The sequence below is a fragment of the Lissotriton helveticus genome, chromosome 1_1 (assembly GCF_964261635.1).
Source record: "Lissotriton helveticus chromosome 1_1, aLisHel1.1, whole genome shotgun sequence".
Classification (NCBI taxonomy): Eukaryota; Metazoa; Chordata; class Amphibia; order Caudata; family Salamandridae; genus Lissotriton; species Lissotriton helveticus.
Window position 1 is genome coordinate 1738974463 of NC_136057.1, and position 20592 is coordinate 1738995054.

Sequence of the window (20592 nt, forward strand, 5' to 3'; positions counted from 1 at the left end):
CTCACTTGTTTTAGTCGTAGAGGAGTTGGTTGTGTTATTAGCTACATGGGGTTCTCTGCCCAGATCTCATAGCTCATTAGAAGGAGTCTAAATAGTTGCAGCGCAACCACCAAAGCCTTGTTTACAGACTTCTGCATAGAGCTGTCAATCGCCTCAACCAATTGCTCTTCCAAGTGGTAGTCATTGGGGGCATTGTACTCGTCATAGCCCTCATACACCAAGGATAGTACTCTGCCTTGATGAGAATGTAATATCAGCATTGTGTACTGATCTCCGAAAAAGGGGTGGGGGCAACCCCAAATAGGCTAGATGGTGTAAAGATTGTTGAATGTGCACTATCAATAATACATATACCCAGCCAGTATCCTGAGGAGGGAGCAGTCTATAGCCCCTATAACCCAGCTCTAACTCAGTAACAGTACTGAGCTGCACTGCTTAAATGTTGCGGGCCCCACATGCATGCTCGATTGGGCACCCACTAATAAAAATAGGACTGCGTGCACTCCAAGGGATTGGTTGTGCTTCTTCTTGCTCCTCGCTCCACACAAAGGGATCACAGGGACCATGGTCTCATGAAACCTGTGGTAAGGATATTTGCCTAGGTATCAAAGAAATATGGAGAGCAAATGCCACACACACTTGGGAGGTGACCCGCATGGCCGATCGCGTGATAGCGAGCTATTCACAGACTTCACTACATAAACAAAAATACCGATTCAATACATGAGCAAGTACATGATCATCTCCCAGCATGGCATCAAGCATTCAGTAAGATATACTTTATAGTAATTACTTAGACTAGAAAAGCACTTAGCTAATGGCTGCTGGAGCAGCAAAGAACGATGTTATAGCTCTGTAAGGGCCCTGATTGGTGGAAAGGGTATGGTGTCATGGTGCAGATTATGGGAAATTAAGTTCTAATATGTTTACTGTAATATGATTGGCTGCTGTTTTTAGGTCTCGGCCTGCGATGGCTGCGCAGACATGCACAGTCGAGCTGGCGAGATTTAATGATTTACGGTATTTTTCACTAGCGGGGGGCGCTAGAGGGCGCACACGCAGTATGGCCGCACCTCAGTGAGGCTCCTGCTGCCTGGACACTTTATCCTACAATTATCCTACTTTATGTGATTAATGCGGCTGTAACTGGTGTGTGTGCTGTGTCAGAGTCATATCTCGCCTCGACAAAAGTTTGGAGAAGATCCGATGAAGTGGTGAGCACCGGAGAGGTCCGCAGCCTATTGCCGAGCCCTAGCGGGAAATGGGCGGTGGGAGTCCGGCGGCATCCTGAGATCACGACACCCCGCGGCTCTACACGTGGGTGGTAGGCCACCCCGGGACGGACTGCGGAAACGGATGTACACCCCCGCACAATTGTAACGCAGCAAGCACCAAGGAGACCTGTAATCGGCTGCCGAGCACTAACTGGAGGGGGGCGACCTGATGGACACGATAGCCGCGGAGCTACTCATGTGAGGTAGACCATTCTGGGACCGATCGCAATATCGGATGTAAGCCAATACGTAGCTGTGGCGTGACCGGATCAGCGCTATGGTAGGAGACATTGGGAGAATACATCGCACCTGGGTTATGCTATCGACTGCGACCACGCATAGCGGCTCAAACTCCCTAGCCCAGCGCGACACACAGGGGAGCTGTATGCGCCAGTCTCGGAACACCCTAATTGGAGCGGCGTCATAAGCCCTACACACGCACGACTCAGACCCGAGGCCTCTGCAACGACAGCCCGCGCGAGGGTACTACAGAACACAAACGCCCAAATCATAGAGAGCTGAAAGAGAGCACCCGGCGAATCCCACTTCAAGGCACTCATCCCTAACCTGAGCAAAAGAGATACGGCCCACCGCATCCGGCAGGCTAGCAAGCCACTTCGTTGCTCTATGCTGGACTGTTCAAGAGGGGCTGCAACTAACTCCAGGACCAAGTAGCGTTAATTAGGTGACTTGTTCCAGAGATCTGGCAGACGCTACCTTGCCACCACTGACCGCTACAGCCAACCTTACAACTGTGTGAACTGCGGACTGCCTGTTCTGCCTCAGGTGTGGTGGACATATTAGGGTTGGGAGCCGAAACGCCGAGTCTTCCACTGACACTGTCCATGGCTGAACATTCGTGAGTTCCGCAGAGTGCATGCACCACAACCCAAGCGCTTTGGGAGAAAGCTACACACACGCTACTACCCGGCATACAACTCAGACAACGTAGTGGTCATATAAAGTAGTGTCCAAGTACGGCGGAAACGCGACAGCGTGAATAGTGCAAGAACCACCGACTAGCGCTGATATCGCGAAGACATCATGGGTAAGCAAGAGACCCAACAACCGAAGATCAGCTTCGATACTGCAGGAAAGAGGGGCCTTATACCCACGTCCAGCCCGGGCAGCCCAAGCAGAGCAGACTTGGCAGGGGGAAGTCCAGCGGCACCAGACGTGGACATGCAGCAGATAATGCTGGAAATGCGACAAGGATTTGCGACGGTTGTGGACAAAGTAGACCGTATGTCTTCAAGAATGGACGCTATAGCCCATAAACTTGACCTCCATGAAGAGCGGATTACGGAGGCTGAAAGGCGAATATCTGATGGTGATGACGTCGTGGCATCCCACACATCGCAACTTACAAGGATGAACAATCTCCTCCGAGTGATTGCAGCCAAAAATGAGGACTTGGAAGCCCGTAGCTGACGCAACAACATTCGCGTGACGGACATTCCAGAATCCACAAATACTGGGCGAATGGAAGACTATATAGAAAAACTTCTTCTCACTGCTATCGGCTCAGAAGCATTCTCTTCGCAGTTCATAGTTGAGAGGGCCCACAGATCACTTGGGCCACGGCCCAAACCCGGAGCACCACCGCGACCCATCATAGCGCGCTTATTGAATTACTGAGATCGCGACGTGGCTCTGAAGGCAGCGCGCACCCAAAAAACTTTGTCCTGTAACGGAGTTTCCTTCTCGATCTATCCTGATTTTACGCCAATGGTGCAAGAAGAACGGCGCAAGTTTGTAGAAGTGAAGAAGAAATTACGTGCAACGCAAATTGATTATGCACTACTCTACCCTGGGCACCTACGTGTGACACACCAAGGGAAAAAACGTTTTTTCACCAACCCGCAGCAAGTGGATGACTACCTGCGTACTGTGAGACGATCACCACAGAATGCCGAAGAACGGAATCCAACGCCGCAAAATGAAGCACGAGAAACAGATGAAGAGTCCTAGGGCACGAACATCAAACTCACTCACTGCGAACCGCTGCATGAGTTTTGTTGAACAGAGTTTTTCCTTTAAGATTACTATCACGGCTGGAAGCGCTGGTTGGCTGACACGCACCCGAAGCTTGCAACTCCGCCAGTGGTAATGTATTCCAGGCCCGCTTCCCCTCCTCAGACAAGCCCAGAGGTCACCCAGGTCGTGGGCTCGAGGTGTGGGAGGCGCCCGTGCAGCTCCCTCTGACTGCGCCCCTGTGGGTATTCCCCCATACTGGTTTGAGACGTTTTAGACTAATGTGGTTGTTACAAGGGTGGGAGGGAGGGGGTTGGGTATCTCATGCTGGCGAGTTGGGGACGCTTCAGTGGGTGGGGGGAGGGTCACAAGACCAAAAAGGTGCGCTCACTTGTTCTGATGTATGTTTTTTCCTTGGAATTTGGAATGTTAATACACCTGTTATTGAAAATGGCATGCATAAGATGACAGATACATATGGGGAGGGAGAAGGGGGGGATTGTTACAGCGTACAGTGTTCTGATATTACACGACTGACATGTCTGGACCAAAGAACTATTGATGTAGTACAGTGGGAGGAGCAGGACGATGTGAGCCCAGTGTCCCAAGGCTCCAGCGTTGGGGGTTGTAACGGGGAGGGTATACCCCTTGACGACATGTTTTGCAGGCAGTTAGGCAGGAACACATAGCCCACACGATGATCTTGACTGAACTAAACGACATCACTTGGAATGTCCGAGGGATGGGGAACCCAAGAAAGAAACGCCATATACTGTCATACCTGGACAGGCATAACATCCATGTAGCCTGCTTACAAGAGACTCACTTTAACCCAAACGCTGACAGCGCATTTGCAAGACGGTGGGCAGAACACAGGGTGTTCGCCTCATACTCCTCATATGCTCGGGGCACAGCGATAGTCATAAAGCGAGGCACGCAATTTAAGATGGTAGGACACAGAAGTGATTCTTCTGGAAGGTATTGTATAGTGTGGGGAAGACTGGGGCACCTATCGCTAACCATTGTTTGTTGCTATGGTCCAAATATTGATGACCCTCGATTCTTTACAGAGCTCTGGGCTGCAATATTGGCTACGGGCCCAGACAGTATCATATGGGGAGGAGATTTTAATGTGGCCCATGACCCAGCGGTCGACCGGTCGCACCCAGCCCCACACCACTACACTAAATCCCGCACTGAACTACGAGCGATATTGCTGGAATATGGGTTGGTGGCCACTTGGAGGCACCTACACCCTGACACATTAGAAGGTACACACTTCTGTGGATAGTGTTGAGGTAATCTGGGAGGCTTTTAAAGTGACGCTGAGGGGTATTTGCATAGCAAAAGGGGCAGGAGTCCTAAAAAGTATAAAGACAGTACTCACCAATCTTGAACGCGATCTAAAACAGTTGGAACAGTCACTGACAATGCACCCTACAGCTGTGGTACGCTCCCAAATTAGAGAGAAAATCACAGAATACAAAGAAGAGGCTGATAGGGAAGCGAAGTTCAGAGGCCGCTACTGGACAGCGCGTAGATATGGGGAGGGGGAGCGACCGGGGAAGGTACTAGCAGTGACAGTGAAACTGATGCGTCCTGTGAACGTAATACTTGAAATAGAGGGGGGAGATGGAAAGGTCTACAGAGATACGATGAATGTCCTCAACGCCTTTACTTCACACTACACTAAACTATATACTTCGACTAGGAAAAGCAGGCTTAATCTTGCTGATTTTCTGGGAGATGTATCACTGGCATGGCTAAGTGACACACAACAGCGCTTTCTCAGCACCCCGTTCGAGCTAGATGAAGTGAGAGATGCCATAATGCATATGCAATCAGGCAAGGTCACAGGATCAGACGGCATCCCCATAGAATTTTATAAAACGTACATAGACTTCATGGCCCCGGTGCTGCGGGAGGTTTATGAAGATGCACTCGAGGTGGGCCACCTACCCCCCTCCATGAGACTGGCCTTAATAACATCACTTTTAAAGCCGAGAAAACCGCCACAGCATTGTGACTCATATAGGCCATTATCTCTACTTAATTGTGATGTCAAGATATTGGCTAAAATTATAGCCACGCGTCTGAACCTTCTCATGGAGAACTTAGTCTTGCCTGACCAATCAGGCTTTGTACCCGGCAGGGCAACATCGCACAATTTAAGAACCTTCTTTACGATCCTGAATAATGTTTCTGAAGAGCTACCCATGGCAGCCCTGTTACTAGACGCTACAAAAGTCTTTGATTCCCTGGAATGGGATTACCTATTGGCAGTTATGGAGCGTATGGGATTCCCCCCCGATATTCCTTGCCTAGATCAGGTTACTGTATGACTCGCCCACAGCCAAAGTGGTTATTAATGGGAAATTGTCACAAACCATACCTATAACAAGAGGCACTAGGCAGGGATGCCCACTATCGCCCCTATTATTTGCGATTGCAGTGGAGCCATTAGCAGCGAAGCTGCGACAACATCATAATGATAAGGCCCTGCAGTGTAACTTACGACAAATTCTTGTCTCATTATATGCGGATGACATTACATTATATATTCGAGACCCGCAACAAAATATGAATCCTATACTTAGGGAATTCATAAAATTTTGTAGACTCTCCGGAGTTCAAATAAATTGGAGTAAGTTGTGCTGTGTTCCCCTTACAGTGGCTACGACTAGATTCTCTATGGACTATCCCATACCCTGGTGTGATGACGAGTTTAAATACTTAGGAATCCACGTTTCCAGGGACAGGGATGAACTGATGAGAGCGAACTATGGAACCACAATGGTCCAAATTTCGGACAAGGTGACACGATGGATTGCTTTACCCCTCTCTATGGCGGGCAGAGCCTCACTGATAAAGATGGTGCTGTTACCAAAATTGTTGTACCTATTCCTTAACATCCCTTTTTATCCCGGAAAGTACTTTTTCCAAAAGTTAAAGTCTGAATTAATTCGACCGGTTTGGGGAGGCAAAAACCCAAGGCTGAATTGGGACACTCTTATGAGACCATATATACAAGGAGGATTTGGCATCCCTGACCTTGAGCTTTACTATTATAGCGCGCAGGCCCACTATGCCTTCTACTGGATACATCAGCCCCGATACATGCCTCAAATTGCAGCGGAGCACTGGCTGATACACCCAGTCCCTATAGAAGGCGCTGTGTATGTCCCACTCTCGGGCAGGGACAGGTCCCCATCCACAGTGATGAGCACAAACAACGCATGGGCCCATCTGCGAGATCTACTAGGAACGTCCCTGTTATATTCGCCTCTCTTACCACTAGTGTATCACCCCAATATGCCCCTGTTACAAGAAGTGATCTTTTACAAACTACTGGAACACACTAAGATTAAGACATGGGGGATTTTTATCATGAAGGCACATTTAGAACCCGGGAACATATGTTCATGGGTGTGCAACAGTCACCGCTGGACACATTCTTATATATCAGGCTTCGACAGGGTCTTAGAGCGCTCACGACAGACTTCCCTAACGAACCTCCCACCTTTGCACCGCTACATAGGATTTTACTAGGAGGAGCAGCCAAGAAATTAGTATCAACTATTTATAAAACCGTGCAAGGATTAAGAGAATTTGCCCCCCCCAAGTGCCAGGGCCAAATGGGACCTGGAGCTGGGTGTAGAACTCTCGGACAGCCAATGGGACTTCTGCACACAACAAACAGAATGCATATCGGCGAGCAGTAGGCTTAGAATTATCCACTATAAATTCCTCCACAGATTATATTATACCCCCGCGCGCATGCATAGGCGGCGGCTACGAGACACAGACACCTTTGCCCGCTGCCACACTCCGAGGGCGGATTTTCTGCATCTGGAATGGGAGTGTGAAGTACGGGAATACTGGATGCAGATCTTTAGGGCCTTGTCAGATATGATTAATGAGGAGATATCTCCCTCCCCTGTCCTGGCACTCCTGGGTTACGTGGAGCCACTTCAGGCGGTGCATTGTAAATATATTGTATTGGCATTACTTATGGCCAAAAGACGAGTCGCGTGTAGGTGGGGGAGGGGAAGGGCTCCAAAATTCAAGGATTGGTTAGACGATCTTATCTATTGTCAGGAACAGCTAACAGTGTACGCTGAACTACTCCCACCAACATCAAGACCGACAGATATCTGGGCACCCCTGACATGCTACCTACTATCGCAAACAGGCGCGGAAGACTCGTAGACTGATGATTATTATTATTATTATTATGATTGGTTACTCAGAATATAATGTGCAACTCCTTGCTTACATCTTAAGGTTGGGACACATGAAATCGCTTAGGATGGGGAGGGGCTAATCAAGATTACTTGATGGTTGCCCTTTGAACACCTTACACTACTGAGCCCGACATTGACATATGAGCCTTCACTGATTGCTTTTGACCCCACTACTGATGGTATTTTAACATTGATATGATGATTGAGCGTTGCGCACTATAAACGAATATTATGATGTTAATGCTTGTACTATATGCCCTTGGATCGCCCATTGAGACTGTATTGTTGGGTTACATTTGGGGGATGCCCCCCCTACATAACTATGCTCGCTTTGTGCCTGCATGTACCTATACTTGCTACGAATGGTATAGACTGTCCTTATCCTTCTTGGCCGCACTGTACGCTAGTTAATGTATTGGGTTGTGTTATGCCTTGTACGCTTAAAAATTCAATAAACAAAGTTTTAAAAAAAAAGGGTATTTTTCACTAGCGAGGTTAAGCCCCGGCCCTCTTTTCCATTGTCTGGCGTCACCGTTCATGCTAAACGGTGGCCAGCCATTGGAAAAGAAGTCCTAGTGACGTTCTTCTTTCTCTTTTAGCCCCGTCCCTTTCAGATTGGGTTCCTTGACTTACTGCTGTGGTAAAAGCTTTCTTATCTTCTTTATGGGGCCATCTGTTTCGCCTCATAAAGAAGATAAGGAAAGGAACCTTTTACTCCAGCAGTAAGTCAAGGAAGCCAGTGGCAAAGGGACGCGGCTAAAAGAGAAATTTCTTTCATTTTAGGGGACTGTTGGACCCGGCCTCCTGGCGTGGTCCTACCCCTCCCGCATGGAGGGCCCAGGACGACATCGGCCCTCCATCGAGCCACGGTCGCCCCCTTGGCACAACCCTACACGAACTACCGACGAGAGCAACCACCCTGGCAACCCACGGCTCTCCCCCCTGGAACACGGTGAACCCTGCACGCCCCAACCCTGCCGGTCCGGCTACCACTCCGGACCACCCCTACAGGCCCGACTCCATCTTGGGCCCATCACGCTACGAGCACGAGGCCTCGCCCGACTCCATCTTGGGCCCACCACGTCCCGAGCACGTGACCTCGGCCCCGGCCAAGGCCCCAGCGAAGCCCCGACATCGAGGCACCAAGATCCCCCCAGGTGGTAGAGTGGCCACTCAACGGATCCAAGAGGAGGGGAGTTTCGATGGCCCTCCAGCCGTCCCCGGACGCCTGGTATCGATCGCCCCCGGCCTCCCTGGGCGCTGGCTCCACCCCCCTGCTGGGTGTCTGGACACCACCATCCCGGCCCCTCTGACCCCCAGGCGCGAGGGTCCGGACATCAAAGGACTCCAGTCCTATATCTGGGCCAGCCCTGGAGTAGGACGGCAGTTGTATCCTGGAGTCAAGAGCCCTGCTGACGCTGTCGCGACTGACCCCGAGAAGAACTCAGTACCCTGAAGCCTGAACCATCTTTGGAGCCTGCTGGCGCTGCCGCGGTCCATCCTCGCTGAACCATCTTGGAGCCTGCTGGCGCTGCCGCGGCCCATCTTCGCTGAACCATCTTTGGAGCCTGCTGGCGCTGCCGCGGTCCATCTTCGCTGAACCATCTTTGGAGCCTGCTGGCGCTGCCGCGGCCCATCTTCGCTGAACCATCTTTGGAGCCTGCTGGCGCTGCCGCGGCCCATCCTTGCCGAAACCACCTCGAGGCCTGCTGGCGCTGCCGCGGCTCCCTCTCCGGTGAAGACCACCTGTCGAGTCCTGCTGGCGCTGCCGCGGCTCGACCTCTCGGAACCCCCCGGCTCGAGGATTGAGAGCTGTGCGCAGGGTATCCCTTCCGTCACCCGTGCTGAGACTTTCCCGCTACCCTGTCCCTTATTTACGAGACTTTTCAGATCCCTCGATCTGCCTGTATATATGGTTAAAGACAAGCAACCTTTATTCTTGATAAAGCCTAAGAACTTATCCTCTTGTGTGGTGTCCATTTGTAGTGGTGTGGTTACTCTGCTGTACGATCCTAGGAGAGTGCCCTCACCCAGGAGGCCTCTCGATAGCGCTCGGCTACTTCTAGACGGAGGGGCGGACATAGGAGTGGTCAGTCAGACATCTTCTGCCTCCCCCGGGATCGCCTTTCTAACAGGGACTCCGTGAATCTCCCGGATCGTCGCAGGCTTTTCTTTCTCCTTCTGCATCAGCGTGACATTGGTGGACCGGCTCTTCGTGGTGTGGCCGTCGTGGGCGCACTTAACAGTGATGCCTGAGGTCGGAGGAAGTTGTTGTTCTTCTGGAGGAGGAGTGCGGCGCAGCCGCTAAGAAGAATCGGCATGATGTCAGTGAACCCCAGCACACACAGAAACAGAGGGCCGCTAAACAGACAAGGGAGCTGAGGTGGTTTGCATCAAGGAATGTGAATCAAAGGCTGGGGTTCTAATCCCAGCTCCCCTGGGAAACCACTTTGTGGGATCCTGGGCAGATTTGTGTATTTCACCACGCTTCAGTTCCTTTATCTGACGAGGAAGGCTGAACACCGTGTAAACAATTAGACACTGACGTGTACGGATGTATTCGCAAACGCAGGTCATATGCAGAGTAGTATCAGCCCAGAGCCATGGATCCCCCGCAGCCAGTCACACAGCTGTGTGCAGCGTGTGGGTACACACTGTTGATCCCGCGCAGGGGGCTGGCAGCCTTTCTGCAGTGTGCCCGTTATCCGGGCTCCCCCCGCTGCTGCCCCCTCGCGTGCACTGCTCACGATACATCTCTGGAGAATGGATCTGCGGTGTCACTCGGGACTCCTAAATAGATTTGTAAGCCGCATCCGATGAACCATTAACATTTAGCACAACATGTTAGCAACACTTGCGACTGCTGTCGTCCTGGGTGCTGGCAACTTAGCCTGCATGCGCAGAGGGGGGTGGGCGGAGGGGAAGAGAGGGCTTCGAATACATTGCAGCCTGCTCTATGCCAAGGCTGCGTCCGTTCTTAGGTGGCATTTCTTGCACGGGCGTGCATATCCTAGCACGCGCGTGCTTGTAATCACAAGCAAAAGGCGAAGCGAGTTGCAAACCCGAGGGACTTCTGACTTCGAGGCACCTTTCGCTCACAGACTTCTTCCAAAGATGAGCGCTTTAACTAGTTCCTAAGGAAGAACTGGTGCATTTCCCGGCACCAGCATCGCCTTTCCAACTGCCACGCCTGCTTTAAAGGGGTCTTTCAGCGGGGTCTGAGGCCAGAAGTTTCTGCTCGCCACCAGCTCATGTCCTAATAGTTTCTAACAGATCTTGGAGCAGCCCTCCTTAAGGCACAATCTTTAAAGCTCTCTTTCAGGCGCTGGGAGATGTTCTGATTCCGATGTGTTATTGTTGTTTAAAAGCCGCGTTAGCCACTGTGACTTCATTTACGTGGCTTCTGCTTTATTTGAAGTTTTGTTGCAGACCCTATTCCTTTTTCACACTCAGACCTGCACTTCACGTCGTTTAGACAAGTGACTTGCCAGGTTTTAGACGCCGTATATTTCTCTTGTTTTACCACTGCCGTGTTAGGCTCGGTTAGGCGCTGTTGGAGGTGTTGTGAAGTTAGCAGACTAGTGGTTGTGGGTGGAGACAAGGGGAGGGCAGGAAGAGGAGGAGCAGGGGCGAGGGAAGTTAGTTAGAGTAGGGACAGGAGACAGGCAGGGAGCACAGTAATAAAGCTCCATAGAAACTACCAATATGTGTCTGTGATTATTGTAGCAGGATGCTACAACTGGCGACGAGGATGGGATACAGCAAGCCCCACTGTGTGCAGAGCCCCACGAAGACGCCCTGTCCCAAGCAGCTGTGAAAACGCTGCTGAATAGAACCACGCTGCCGCCCGGAGGTCGAGGCCAGCAGCTGTTGAGAGTAACCCCCAAAGTCTGTGAGGGAGCAGAGGGGCCGAAGAAACGTGCGCTGAACTGCTCGAGAGCAAAGCAGTTCGTCGCGCTGAAAGAGCGCCTCACGCTGGAAGCGTGCGTCCTAGGTGCAGAGCCGGTGTGCAGGAATCGGGAGCCCACTGCGACCCTGTGGAGTGCCCAGAGAGGTAGAAGAAGTGCCCCAGAGGTGTGGACGGCGTCCACAACGAGCCGCCAGCAAGCGCTGCTGAGAGCGCTGCAATCCGAGCCCGGGCGACATCGGACGTCGGAAAACCTCACGCCTGATGCGTGAGGTTTGGGAGGTCATCGGCGAAACAAAAGCGGGAACTGCGGAGGCGAGCCGGGAGCCCACCCCGATCTCACCTGAGGTCCGTGGTGGCGGAGGAGAAGTGAATCCTGGCGTGGACTGCCTCAGAAGCCGACCGCCGGTGAGTCCTGAGTGCCCCCGAGTGAATGAGCCTGGAGAGCCAGCCTCGTGTGTGCCTGCAGTGACGGCGGCCATCTTAAAGTCAGGCGGCTGGGAAGTACAACCCTGTATAGAGCAAAGGCGGCCATTTTGAAGTCAGGCACTGATGACAGAAACAAGCATTGGCGAAGAAACAAGCATTGGTACCTGTGAACAAACAAGCATTGGCAAATAAACAAGCATTGGTACCCAGGAATAAACAAGCATTGGCGAAGAAACAAGCACTGGTACCTGAAAACTAACAAACCTGGACCAGAGAAACAAGCATTGGTACCCGAAAATAAACAAGCATTGGTGAGTCCAAGTGAGTGTGACAAAGACACCTGCAAACCTTGCCAAGATGTCCGGTGATGAGAGAAATCAGCCTAAGGCTCCAGGTGGGTCGCACCTGCGAGCGCCTGAACCCCTAAAAGTGACCACTGGGGGCACCATGGGTCCCAAATGGCAAGAATGGTTCGAAGAATTCGAGGATTATATCGAAGGATCAGAAGTGACTGAGGACAAAAAGAAGTTGATTGCCCTGCGTAACCTGGCGGGGCGAGAGATTGTTAAAATAATTAAGGACCTTCCTGCCACAGAGGCAGATACTTATGACAAAGTGCGTGACGCTCTGAATAAGAGGTTCCTTCACAAAAAGAACGTCGACTATGAACGACACACCTTCCACTCAGCACGTCAAGGGAAGGAGGAACCAATGAGCGCTTTCATGAGGCGACTGAGGAGACTAGCCAGGCACTGTGCATTTGATAACTTCTCCACGGATGCTGCAGTAAAATCACAAATAATTGATGGATGTCACTCCGATCAACTGAGGAGACGGTTGCTGAGGAAAGAACACACACTAGATGAGATCGAGGAGATGACACGGATCTTTGATCAAGCAGAGGAGCATGCGGCTGCCATTGAAACAGGGCACAAAGGGAGTCGCGAGGTAGTGCAACGTGTGCATGCCAGAAGTGACAAGCGAAGAAGCTCGAGAGACAAGCAGTGGAGGTCACGCCCTTCATCTCGTCGAGAACAATCGCGACATCAGCGGCGAGAACCATGGAAGAAAGAAAGGAGATCTGAAAATATAAGGAAGTGTTTCCGGTGTGGATATGACTACCCCCATGTGGATAGCTGCCCTGCCATGGGCCAGAAATGCCGGAAATGTGGCAGAACCAATCATTTTGAAGCAATGTGTGGAGAGTACCACCAAGAGAGAAGAGGCGGAACCAACAGGACAGTTCAACCTGAGCCACGAGGAGGTACCTCAAGAATATCCCGATCTGACGGCCGAAGACACTATGCACGAGCGGTTCAAGATCAAACTGAGCTGTCGTCAGGGTCGTCCCACTCCAGCAGGGAGTCACGTCGGTCCAGGTGGGACCGGAGATCACCGTCCAGGGAGTCCAGGCCGTCATCCAGAGACTCTGTATACACCATTGAATATTTGAACTTAGCTGCGGATCCTGATCAGCTCAAAACATACCCAAGGCTGGACATCAAGGTTGGCAATCATGACACCAAATTTGTACTGGACTCAGGTGCGTCTCTGAACTATATTCCAGTCACTGAATACGAAAGAATGAGCCCGCGTCCCCCTCTGTCGTTCGCACCCGTCAGAGTTTTCACCTGGATGGCCAAGAAGCCACTTCCTTGCCTGGGGAAATTCTCGACAACCCTTACACATGAAGACACAACCATCTCGGCAGTCATCCACGTTATCAAAGGCCCTGAAGCAGACTGTCTATTGAGCTTACCAACAGCAGAACGCCTTCACCTTGTAGAAATTCTTTTCAAGGTCAGTGGAAACCGAGACGTGACCAGTCAATTCCCCAGACTATTTCAAGGGCTAGGCAAGTTGAAGGGCTGTCAAGTGCGGCTGCACATCAACGAACAAGTCAGGCCAGTTGCTCAGCATCCACGAAGGGTGCCGTTCCATTTGCAGACCGCAGTGGAAGAAGAACTCCAGGACCTGTTAGCCGCTGACATCATCGAGCGCACTGAAGGCCCAACTCCATGGGTATCTCCAGTAGTCATTGTCCCTAAAAAGGGCACCGCCAACAAAGTCAGACTCTGTGTAGACATGCGGTTGCCCAACACTGCTATTGAAAGAGAGAGACACCCAGGACCACACTTGAGCGACATGATCTCAGCTCTCAACGGGGCTAAGGTGTTCTCCAAATTGGACTTAAATAAGGGGTACCATCAACTGGAACTAGAGGCAAAATCCAGATACATCACCACATTTGCAACTCATCTTGGGTTGTTCAGATATAGAGGCTCAGCTTTGGAGTTTCCTCAGCAGCTGAAATATTTCAAGAGGCTATTAGACAAGTCATCCAGAACATTCCTAATACGCTCAACTATAGCGATGACATTCTTGTGTATGGCTCTGATCTACGAGAACATGACATTGCACTCAATCGTGTCTGTCACGCACTACTGGAAGCTAACCTGACCCTGAACAAGGACAAATGTGAATTTCATCAGGACACATTAAAATTCTTTGGTCATATCTTCTCCGGTGCTGGCATGAAGCCTGACCCCGACAAAATTGGGACTCTGAACAACACCAAGAGTCCTCAAGACGTCAACGAGCTCCGGTCATTCCTCGGGATGGCCAGTTACTGTGCCCTGTATATCCAGGACTATGCAACGATCAGCCACCCCCTCCGCATCCTGACCAAACAGGGTCAACCATTTGAATGGACTCCACAATGTGAGACAGCATTCAAAGACATCAAGAAGGCGGTGGCAACTGCGGATCACCTGTCATACTTCAATCCACAACGGAAAACGGAAATAACTGTGGACGCCAGCCCCGTTGGGCTTGGAGCCATCCTGGCCCAGTATGACAACGATTCAGATCAACGTCGAATCATTGCTTATGCGAGTCGCAGTCTAACTGACCCAGAGAGGGCATACTCGCAGCCCGAGAAAGAAAGTCTTGCCGTAGTGTGGGCATGTGAACATTTTCATGTTTTCATATATGGTAAGCACTTCACTCTAATTACAGACCACCAAGCCCTTGTCACCATCTACGGAAATCCCCGGTCCAAGATGCCCCCAAGAATCGAGAGGTGGGGCCTAAGGTTACAGGAATACACATTTACAATAGTCCACAAGCCGGGGAAGTCAGAAAACCCGGCTGACTACATGTCCAGACATCCACTCGCATCGTCAGCCTCTAATCCCTCTATTGCGGAAGAATATATACACTTTGTGACAGATCAAGCTCTCCTTCCTGCCATTCCAATGGACACCATCCGTGAATGTACGTCCCAAGACGTTGTCATGCAGAAGGTCTTGCGCCGCCTTCGACACAACAGGTGGAGACACGATCCTACGGATACAGAGACTGATCCACTCCTCAAACAGGAAATGCAAGCTTTCCAACATGTAAGTGGTGAACTGTCTGCCACCACTGATGGCATACTGCTGAGAGACCAGCGAATTGTGATCCCTACCAAGCTGAGACAAGGAGTAGTTGCACTTGCTCATGAAGGTCATCGGGGTATTGTATCAACCAAGCGTGCACTGAGAGAGCGAGTATGGTTTCCATACCTTGACCAAATGGTGGAAGCCACATTGAAGGATTGTCACCTCTGTCAGCTCACAAGCAAAAATGACCCTCCAGCACCATTGAACATGACCCCCCTTCCACCGGGAGTGTGGCAAGAGATTGCCATTGATTTCTATGGACCCCTGTCATCGGGCAAATACGTGTTGGCCATCATTGATGAACACTCCAGATATCCATTTGCACACTTTGTACCGTCAACCAATGCCGCGAGCACTCTCAAGGTGCTTGATGAAGTCTTTGTGGCTTGGGGAGTTCCTTCTAAAGTGAAGACAGACAATGGGCCCCCATTCAATGGACAAGACTTTGCAGCGTTTGCAAAACACCTAGATTTCCACCACCGTAAGATCACGCCCCTCTGGCCACAGGCCAATGGAACAATCGAAAGATTCATGGCCACGCTCAAAAAGACTTTTCAGCATGCAACGGCAGAGGGAAAGGACTTACAAGTAGCCCTCAATGAGGTCCTCCGAGCCTATCGGACAACCCCTCATGCAACCACAGGGCAATGCCCAGCGACTCTCATGCTGGGACGTCCCATGCGGAACCGCATTCCAACATGGGAAGGGGCCTTACGACCGTCAGTGTCACCGGCTCGAGAACATCAAGAGATGATGGTGACTGACAAACACCGGAAAGACAAGATGAAGACATACGCAGATCGACGGAGGAGAGCAAGGTCACTCTCGTTACATGAAGGGGACCAGGTACTTGTCAGACAAGAGCAGCAGAGGAAGACTGACTGCCCTTTCAAGGATGAACCGTTAGTAATCACAAAACGGAAAGGAACTATGTTGACTGCCGAATCGGAGCAGCGACGCATCACCAGAAACATTTCACACTTCAAGAAACTATCGCAGGACACCACCGAAACTGCATCCAGTGAAATAGCCATTCCTGGTTCGGCTGAACCACGGACAGATGATTGTGAGAACAGTAGTCCTGCCGATGAAACACCGAACAGCATTGGTCCGAGTGTTAAATCGCCGCGACCTCATAGGAATACCCGTCCACCCAGGAGACTTATTGCAGAAATGGACTAAGAAGTCAGAGTTTCATTTGTTTTGTTACAAAGGGGGGAGATGTTGTGAAGTTAGCAGACTAGTGGTTGTGGGTGGAGACAAGGGGAGGGCAGGAAGAGGAGGAGCAGGGGCGAGGGAAGTTAGTTAGAGTAGGGACAGGAGACAGGCAGGGAGCACAGTAATAAAGCTCCATAGAAACTACCAATATGTGTCTGTGATTATTGTAGCAGGATGCTACAGGAGGTTGTCCTCTTCCTTATTCGGGATGCAGCTGGACACATCTCCATTCCAATCTCCGCACGTCACATGGAGACCTTGAAAGATTCTTGGGCAAGATTGCAAATATGACAATCTCTCTACGGTGCATTGACGAATGGTAAAGCACGCCCTATGCTTAGAGCACAGGAGTAGCGTAAGATCCGCGCCTGTGAGGAGCGAAGGAAGATGTAGAAATGCCACATACAAGAGCGGCGGGGACACGACTGCTCACTCGCAGCCCCCAGCAGCAAACACTCTCACAGGGAAAAGACACATTGAGAAACACATTGCCCAAAATGGAAGAGAGGAGGCAGAAAGAGAATCATACTGAGGGGCTGAGGCAAAGAGTGAGAATGAGATAGATGGATAGATGGACAGACGGACATTCTCTTGTTGCTGGTGTGCGCACATAAGTAAAACATTTAACACCCTTTAAGTTCAGCACCCCCGCCCAATGGGACGGGCTCTGTCTTAACCAGGGGTCTAAACTTAGAAAATCTCACGAGGCCAGCAATAGACCCACTGCCCTCGATCGCATCGTCCCACAGATTCTTCCTGAAAAAGGCAGGATCAGGTCAAACTTTACACTTGACATCGAAAACAGCGAGGGAGCACACTACTACCCTCTCAGCCGGATAGCCCCTTTGCATTCAGGTAAATGCAGTTCGTATGATTCAGGACAAAGTTCGTAAGTATTTCACCAAGGTTGGTGCAAGTAGGTACTTGGTATAAGGTATCTCTAGACACGAGACACGACTCGTGTTTCTGGATAATATCCTTCATCAGTAGAGATCAGTTTGGGGTGGCTTTGAAAGCTGCCAAACAACACTAACAGGCTTCGTTGCCTCTCGGGTGCGCAGGTGCATCACCAATAGCTCGTCAGCTACGGAGGCTCACGGGAGCCCTTTAACAGGAAACAGCGAGGGAGCACACTACTACACTCTCAGCCGGATCGCCCGTTTGCATTCCGGTACATGCAGTTTGTATGATTCAGGACAAAGTTCGTAAGTATTTCACCAAGGTTGGTGCAAGTAGGTACTTGGTATAAGGTATCTCTAGACACGAGACACGACTCGTGTTTCTGGATAATATCCTTCATCAGTAGAGAACAGTTTGGGGTGGCTTTGAAGGCTGCCAAACAACACTAACAGGCTTCGTTGCCTCTCGGGCACGCAGGTGCATCGGCAACGAAGCCTGTTAGTGTTGTTTGGCAGCCTTCAAAGCCACCCCAAACTGATCTCTACTGATGAAGGATATTATCCAGAAACACAAGTCGTGTCTCGTGTCTAGAGATACTTTATACCAAGTACCTACTTGCACCAACCTTGGTGAAATACTTACGAACTTTGTCCTGAATCATTCGAACTGCATGTACCTGAATGCAAAGGGGCGATCCGGCTGAGAGGGTAGGAGTGTGCTCCCTCGCTGTTTCCTGTTAAAGGGCTCACGTGAGCCTCCGTAGCTGACGAGCTATTGGTGATGCACCTGCGCGCCCGAGAGGCAACGAAGCCTGTTAGTGTTGTTTGGCAGCCTTCAAAGCCACCCCAAACTGATCTCTACTGATGAAGGATATTATCCAGAAACACAAGTCGTGTCTCGTGTCTAGAGATACCTTATACCAAGTACCTACTTGCACCAACCTTGGTGAAATACTTACGAACTTTGTCCTGAATCATACGAACTGCATGTACCAGAATGCAAAGGGGCGATCCGGCTGAGAGGGTAGGAGTGTGCTCCCTCGCTGTTTCCTTCACACTTGACATCGCCCGACTGCCCAAGAGGGCCGGGGTCCTCATTGCAGGACAGCTGGGGTCCGGCTGCAGGGCAGCGAGACAGCACGAGGGCAGGGGCCTCCACGACACATCTAATGTGGCAGGGGGTTAAGGCCGGGCTAACCCCAGCTCCCGTCATGCATGCTGAATCTTTTTAATTTTGCACTTCGTGCAATTCCAGATTAAAATAGCTCTGGCTATTGATCCGGCCAGTGGAATTGACATTAATTTTACTTCACTTCTCACTTTGCAAAGAGATCGATGCCGAGTAATAACAGCTGACATCTCTGCTGAAAGGAGGAGAAAGGAGAGCCGACCAGAGAAATCCAAAATGCAACCAAATAAATCACTAACCACTTTCCCGGGAGCGGAGTCGGTTCAGCCATGGCCAGGAGAAGGGGCATTCGAGCCTGTCTGTGGAGGTGGCTGCTGGGGAACAGGGGCAGAAGCCAGAAGGGGCACGGAGCCTGCCTGTGGAGGGGGCGCAGGGGCACCCCCACCCCCACATAGAGAGCTAAATAAAGGGGATATCTATTGTGTCTGCTGCCCCCTCCATGACCCAGCTTAACTGTGTGTATTTTATTAAAACTAATGTAAGGCACCTAGATTTATCAGAGGCCATTAATTCTGAATGAACTTCTACTTATTAATGAATATATGAAATACATATTTATTTTATCCTAATTTATTTGTATTTTGTTCAGACGAACAATATAACTAGCTAGGGTACAAAGAAGCGGGCGAGTGAAAACAAGAGTGTTCCCGCAAATGAGTACTTTTTCTGTTAGGAAAAGGTCAATACCACCTTTAGGATCTGAGGCGAGTGATTTAAAACATTTGCAATCACACAGGTAAAAATGATACTGTACATGTACGTGTGCACGCGTGCTCTCAGAGTCTTGTGGTTACAGTGCCCAGGACCTGTGTAAATCACTCTTTACACCAACATCAACCCAGCCACTAAGGAACTTTTCAACAACAAATACACGGGGACCGGCACAGTCCCACCTCTACGTGTTGAGCACTCTGTGAAACATCAGGGGCGTGGAGGCACCGTGGGTGAGTCTTGAAGGGTGCGGTTGGCAGTGAAGTGGCCGGCACAGTCCCGCCTCTACGTGTTGAGCACTCTGTGAAACATCAGGAGTCGTGGAGGCACCGTGGGTGAGTCTGATGGGTGCGGGTGGCAGTGAAGTGGCCGGCACAGTCCCACCTCTAAGTAGAGCTAACTCTGTTCAACGGTGGTGTGGGTGGGACAAAAAAAATCTGTGCTGTTCATGAGCCCGGGGCCCACCTCTGAGCTCCACCTCACTGCAGCCCCTTCTCCTGGGGCTTTAGGTAAAGCGCTATTAGCTAAACACTGGCAGCTCAAGATGCTTCTAGTCGCTACAAACTGGATGCTGTGTTCTGTTTTAATTGCATAATTTGGATCAATGCACAAATGGGATGCTTTGGGTGTGCAGCAGCATCCTGAACACCCACTGACAAAGCCAATAGGGCAGGCTGACTACAGTGAAAAGCTGCAGTGAGGTGTAAGTGAAGATGTTGGTTGTCGGGTTGTATCATGTTTAGTATCTGGCGACGGGACGTGTTGGTCATCTCAGCTGCGAGGGCAGGAGATGGCGGAAACACGGGGCCTGGCTGTGTGCATCTGAGCCGGTGTGGGGCACACTGGGAGGAGGGGGCCTTCTCGGAAGGGCTTGTGTATTCTGAACGAGAGACCCGTGATTTCACAGCAGTGCTGCCGGTGTACATGGGTGTGGATGAATCTGTGTGTTTGCTTGCTTGTGTGTGGGTGCGTTTGTGGGTGTGTGAGAGAGACAGAATATTTGTTTGTGTATGTGCATGTATATCTGTGTGTGTGTGTAAGGTATTCCTGGGTGCGTGCGTGTGTGTGTGTGAGAGAGACAGAATATTTGTTTGTGTATGTGCATGTATATCTGTGTGTGTGTGTGTGTGTGTGTAAGGTCTTACTGTGTGTGTGGTTGTTTTGATTGTATTCTACAACATGCTTGCTTGAATGCCAGCCAAATGCAAGTTCATTACCTGAGATTTTTGACAGAATGACAAATAATAACTAACAATAATAATAATAATAACTCGCCATCACGATCCTTCAGAGCTTGCAGAAAA